Here is a 6,559-nt window from a genome sequence, read left to right as displayed (position 1 = left end):
TTTATTAGCTGACTACACTTGATTTGCTATTTATTGCAATGTATGTATCATCGGCACACAAAGCGAACTTGGGTTCTGGTAATGTTACTGATGAAAGGTCATTGATATACACAAGAAAAAGTAAGGGCCCTAAAATGGAGCCTTGTGGGGGCCCCACATGTAATTAGTTCCCAGTTGGATGATGCCTCATAGCTTAATACATGTCTCTTTCCTAATAACACCCTTTGTTTCCTGCGAGAGACATAAGATTTGAACCATTTTGCAGCATTCCCTGTTACACTGTAATATTCTAATTTACTTAACAGGATATTGTGATTTACACAGTCAAATGCCTTTGACAGATCACAAAATATACCAGTTGCCTGCAATTTTTTGTCCAATGAATTAAACACATTTTCAGTGTAAGTGTAGACAGCCTTCTCAAAATCAGAACCCTTTAGAAATCCGAACTGTGACTTTGACAGTATGTTATTAGAGATAAAATGGTTATAAAGCCGATTCTAAATTACTTTTTCTAAAATTTTTCAGAATGCTGGAAAAAGTGAAATTGGACGGAAATTTGATGCTATTTCTTTATCTCCCTTCTTAAACAGTGGCTTAACTTCAGCATATTTCAACCATTCAGGAAATATTCCACTGATAAATGACTGGTTACACAGATAGCTTAATATTTTACTTAACTCAGAATAACATTCTTTAATTAACTTTGTCGATATTTCATCATACCCACTAGATGTTTTTGATTTCAATGATTTTATGATGGATATTATTTCTGCTGGGGTAGTGAGGGTCAAATTCATATTATGGAAGTTACTTGAAATGTCTGGTTTGAGGTATTCCATAGCAGCATCTACAGAACCTGACAACCCCATCTTGTCAGTAACAGTTATAAAATGTTTGTTAAGAAGTTCTGGAACACTATACACGTCTCCAGAATGAGATTTTCACTCTGCAGCGGAGTGTGCGCTGATATGAAACTTCCTGGCAGATTAAAACTGTGTGCCCGACCGAGACTCGAACTCGGGACCTTTGCCTTTCGCGGGCAAGTGCTCTACCAACTGAGCTACTGGCAGAAGTAAAGCTGTGAGTACCGGGCGTGAGTCGTGCTTCGGTAGCTCAGTTGGTAGAGCACTTGCCCGCGAAAGGCAAAGGTCCCGAGTTCGAGTCTCGGTCGGGCACACAGTTTTAATCTGCCAGTAAGTTTCACTATACACGTCTGTCACCAATGTATCATTTACTCTTAATGCTATTTGTCCCTCTTCACGTCTGGTTCTACCGGTCTCCTCCTTCACGATATCCCATATAATCTTTATTTTGCTATCTGATATGACTATCTTTTCCTTGTAATATATTTGTTTTGATGTCCGTATTACAGTCTTTAATATTTTGCAGTATTTCTTGTAATATGCTATAGCATCAACATCAGAACTGTTTGAGATTGACAGATATAGTTGTCTTTTTGTTTTACAAGATACCCCTATTCCTTGAGTAATCCATGGCTTCTATGTAGACTTTGCTCTAATGTTGGTAAGTTTTGGGGGAAAACAGTGTTCGAATAAGGTAAGCACTTTATTAGCAAAAGTGTTATATTTAGCATTCATGCCATGAGCACTGTAAACATCAGTCCAGTGAATGTCTCTGAGGAGTGTCCTAAAATAATCTATTTTTGGCTCATTGATTACCCTCTTTAGCTCAGATTAAACAGATTTTATATCCTGTTCAGTATTAACATTTAACAGAAGGAACTGCATGTCATGGTCAGAGAGGCCATTGACTATTGGTTTTGTAATATAATTTGTTCATTGGACTTTTCGACAAAGATATTACCAGTGGCTGTTTCTGAGTAATTGGCTACCCTAGTGGGGAACTTTACGGTGGGAATTAAGTTGAATGATTGTGTTACTAACTCAAATAAGTTCTTATTGGAAGTGTCTTTAAGGAAATCTACATTGAAATCGCCAGCAACCACTATTTCTTTTCTTTTCTTTTTTTTTTTTTGTTTTTTTTTTTTTTGTTTTTTTTTGTTAAATGGACCAGTACAGCTTCAAGGTGGTTTACAAATGGATTAAAGTTACCTGCAGGTGCTTGATATACTCTTAATATTATGAAGTATTTTTTTGTGAAATTCTACTTCTATTGCACATGCTTCCATATGCTGTTCTAGGCAAAATTTATGAATATAATACTCATATCCTTGAACGTTTATCAAGAGATGGTCAAGATTTGTTAATACATTACAATAAAATGGAGCTGCTAATGTTTGTAGAATTGATACACTATCAGAATGGAACATAGTTATGATCTTTTAATAAGTTTATCATAAACAAAATACCTAATGTTGACTGTTGTGACCAAATGTTGTCAAAACTGAAATCTAACAGACATAATACTTAAGCTGGTTTAACAGTCCCTTTTAAGAGATTCGTCAACAGACTAGAAGGAGTTTCCTTCCAAAAACACAAGTTTTTAATGGTTGCTGGTAATTTACTGAAAATGTGTTCTTGAATATTGGACCCTTTTTGGACCGTGGTAAGTGATTTTAGGTCTTTATGTAGATTGTTCTTATTACCAGCAGTGATACTATGTGTCGCGCTATTGGTTAGAAACTGAGACATATTATTTGCAACAAATTTCATTAAGGAATAAATAACTGAGAAGCAGTGGTTAGAGTATCCAATTCCTTGAATAGGTTTGTACATGATGTTCTTGAATTTACACTAAAAATGAGTCTCATTACACACTTATGCACTCTAAAAACTTTTATTCGGTTTGATGCGTTATCTCAGACTACGATCTGACATGACATAAAATAAGCAAAATATAGATTTCTTTTTTATATTTATATCTCCTACATTTGACATCATTCACATTGCAAATGCTGACTTGTTTACGTGCTTCAGTAATTCTGTGGTATATGACCTTCCCAACTGATTTTATTATTGAGTTGTAATCCCAGAAATTTAACACCATCCACCTCTTCTATATGTGTGTCTTCATGTGTCGTACACATGCTGAAAGGATATCTCATACAGGTTATGAACTGCATATAGTAGATCTTTTCAAAGTTTAATGACAGTGAATTAGCTTTAAACCATTTATTAATGTGACTGAAAATTTAATTAGCAGCCATTTCTAAATCTTTATTTGACTTGCTATTTATTGCAATATTTGTATCATCTGCAAACAAATACAAACTTAGTATCTGGTAATGTAACAGACCAGAGGTCACTAAGCATGAAAAAGCAGCTGACCCTAGATGGAACCTTGAGGACCACCACATGTAATTAATTCCCTATCAGATGAAGACTGGTTGCTCACTCCACAGGTATTTCAAAACGACACCCTTTGTTTCCTGTTACTTAGGTAAGACTCAAACCATTTTGCAGCATTTTCTAATTTACTTAAGAGAATGCTGTGATTCACAGAGTCAGAGGCTTTTGACAGGTCACAGAAAATACCAGCAGCCTCTGATTTGTTATGTAATGAATTAAATGCCAATAGCCACTGATTTGTTACCTAAAGGATCAAGTGTATCTCAATGTATATGTAAATAGCCTTCTCTATGTCAGAACCCTTAACGAACCCAAATCATGACTTCAGCAATATACACCGAAGAGCCAAATAAACCAGTATATCTGCCTAATGTTGTGTAGCGCCCCCGTGAGCACGCAAAAGTGCCACAACACAATGTTGTGTGGACTCGACTAATGTCTAAAGTAGTGGTGCAGGGATGTCCATAAATCTGTAAGTGTACGAGGGGGTGGAGATCTCTTCCGAACAGCACATTGCAAGGTGTGTCAATAATGTTCATGTCTGGGGAGTTTGGTGGGCAGCGGAAATGTTTAAACTCAGAAGAGTGTTCCTGGAGCCGCTCTGTAGCAGTTTTGGATGTGTGGGATGTCGCATTGTCCTGCTGGAATAGCCCAAGTCTGTCGAAATGCACAATGGACATGAATGGATGCAGGTGATCAGACAGGATGCTTACATATTTCACCTGTCATAGTCATATCTAGACATAGCAGCGGTCCCATATTACTCCAACTGCACACACCCCAGACCATTATAGAGCGTCCACCAGCTTGAACAGTCTCCTGCTGACATGTGGGGTCCATGGATTCATGAGGCTGTCGCCATACCCATACATGTCCACCTGCTCGACACACTTTAAAATCTATCTACATCTACATGGATGCTCTGCAAAGCACAATTAAGTGCCTGGCAGAGGGTTCATTGAACCACCCTCACAGTTCTCTGTTATTCCAATCTCGTATTGTGCGCAGAAAGAACGAACACCTACAACTCTCGCATTCGGAGGAGAAAGTTGGTGATTGGAACTTCGTGAGAATATTGCTCCACAATGAAAAACGCCCTTGTTTCAATTATGTCCATCCCAAATCCTGTATCACTTCAGTGACACTCTCCCTCCTATTTCACAATGATACAAAACATGCTGCCCCTCCTTGAACCTTGCCAATGTACTCCATCAGTCCCATCTGGCAAGATCCCACAATGTGCAGCAGTATTCTAAAAGAGGACAGACAAGCGTAGTGTAGGCAGTCTCCTTAGTAATCCGCTACATTTTGTAAGTGTCCTGCCAATAAAACGCAGTCTTTGGTTAGCCTTCCCCACATTTTCTTTGTGTCCCTTCTAATTTAAGTTGTTCGTAATTGTAATTCCTAGCTATTTAGTTGAATCTATGGCCTTTAGATTTGACTGATTTATCGTGTAACTGAAGTTTAACGAATTCCTTTTAGCACTCACGTGGATGACCTCACACTTTTCGTTATTTAAGGTCAATTGCCAATTTTCGCACCATACAGATATCTTTTCTAAATCGTTTTGCAATTTGTTTTGATCTTCTGATGACTTTACTAGTCGATAAATACAGCATCATCTGCAAACAACCTAAGACAGCTGCTCAGATTGTCTCCCAAACCGTGTTTATAGATAAGGAACAGCAAAGGGCCAGACAGTGCCAGACAGCAATTATGCTATAGAAATAGCGAATTAGACAATGGCAGTGTGAGAGAAAGAGAGGGACACAGTGGCAGTGGAACATAGTTGACAGTGGCAGAACAGTCCTAGAAACGAGACTCGTCCGATCAGGGAACAAGTTTCCAGGCATCAACAGTCCAAAGTCTGTCTTGACGTTTCCAGGCATCAACAGTCCAAAGTCTGTCTTGACGTTCCCAGGCAAAGTGTAAAATTTTGTGTTATGCAGTCATCATGGATACACGAGTGGGCCTTCAGCTCCAAAAGCCCATATCGATGATGTTTTGGCGAATGTTTCGCACGCTGACACTTGTTGATGGCCCAGCATTGAAATCTGCAGCAATTTGCGGAAGGGTTGCACTTCTGTCACGTTGAACGATTCTCTTCAGTCGTCGTTGGTCCCTTTCTTGCAGGGTTTTTTTCCAGCTGCAGCTATGTTGGGGATTTGATGTTTTACCAGATTCCATATACTCACACTACACTCATGAAATGGTCGTTTGGGCAAATCCCCACTTCATCGAGATGCTGTGTCCCATCGCTCATGCGCCAATTACAACACCAAGTTCAAACTCACTTAAATCTTGAGAACCTGCCACCGATCTAACAACAGTGCCAGACACTTGTTGTCTTACACAGGTGTTGCTGCCTGTTTAATACATCTGTATTTGAATACACACGCCTATACCAGTTTCTTTGGTGCATCATTGTTTTATTTGCAGTCGGATACTTAAGAAGATGCTTGAACACAACCTTTTCTAATATTTTTGAAAAAGCCACCAAAAGTGATATTGGGCGACAGTCCTATGGTATCTCTTATCCCCATTCTCTTAAAGAGGCTTAACTTCAGCTGAAAAGAGTGTGGCGGTCATCGACCACCAGAATAGAGCAGAGTGGTATCTCTGCGCACTGACACGCACTTAGGAGTCGGGTATTGGCGCGCGCCTTGTGTTTACGTTTCGATCGGTGACTCTCGTGAGGCTTGTTAATGTGTGTATATGCGTAATTGTGCAGTCAGAATAAATACGAGTTTCATACAAGTGGTGTTCAGGTTATTACGGCAGCTAAGCGACCTGATTCCCATAAGAGATTGATTATGTGCAAAACAAACGAAGAAACAACAAGAAAACAAAGAGAAGTCCCCGGCACCCAGTTTCTCTCTCACACGTGCATTTATATTTATTTCCCTACCAGTGCTACCATTACTACTGGTAATCCTATCATTTACTAAGTCATTTATGCACTGTACCGAAACTACCAAAAAGCAAAACTCTATGTTCTTTCCAGCTCGCCCCACTCCCTTAACATTAAAAAGCTCGCCCCACTCCCTTACCATTAAAAAGTCGTAATAAAAGCAGAACTCGGGTGGTTATGGGTTGAAGGGACGACATAAGCAATTCTGTTGACTCAAGAGGGCAACACTAACAGTGATGATTATAAAAAGCCTATCCGAACACTCTGCCAGTGATGTGATTTTAAAACGACAGTAAATGCCCAGGCAGTGGTAGAGGAGGAGTTCACACCATCCCCAAAAACTATTTTATGCAAGAGGCAGTATTTTGTTCCGAAA

At 39.2% G+C, this 6,559-nt stretch overlaps 1 non-coding gene across 1 annotated transcript; it reads left to right on the top strand.

Annotated features, from left to right (window-relative positions):
• Positions 1-1,104: 1,104 nt before the first annotated feature.
• Positions 1,105-1,179, top strand: Trnas-cga. The gene has a single exon. It is a non-coding gene; the product is annotated as a tRNA-Ser (tRNA).
• Positions 1,180-6,559: the final 5,380 nt, after the last annotated feature.

The sequence above is a fragment of the Schistocerca piceifrons genome, chromosome 8 (genome assembly GCF_021461385.2).
Source record: "Schistocerca piceifrons isolate TAMUIC-IGC-003096 chromosome 8, iqSchPice1.1, whole genome shotgun sequence".
In the NCBI taxonomy this organism is placed as follows: Eukaryota; Metazoa; Arthropoda; class Insecta; order Orthoptera; family Acrididae; genus Schistocerca; species Schistocerca piceifrons.
This window is presented reverse-complemented; position numbering and strand designations above follow the sequence as displayed.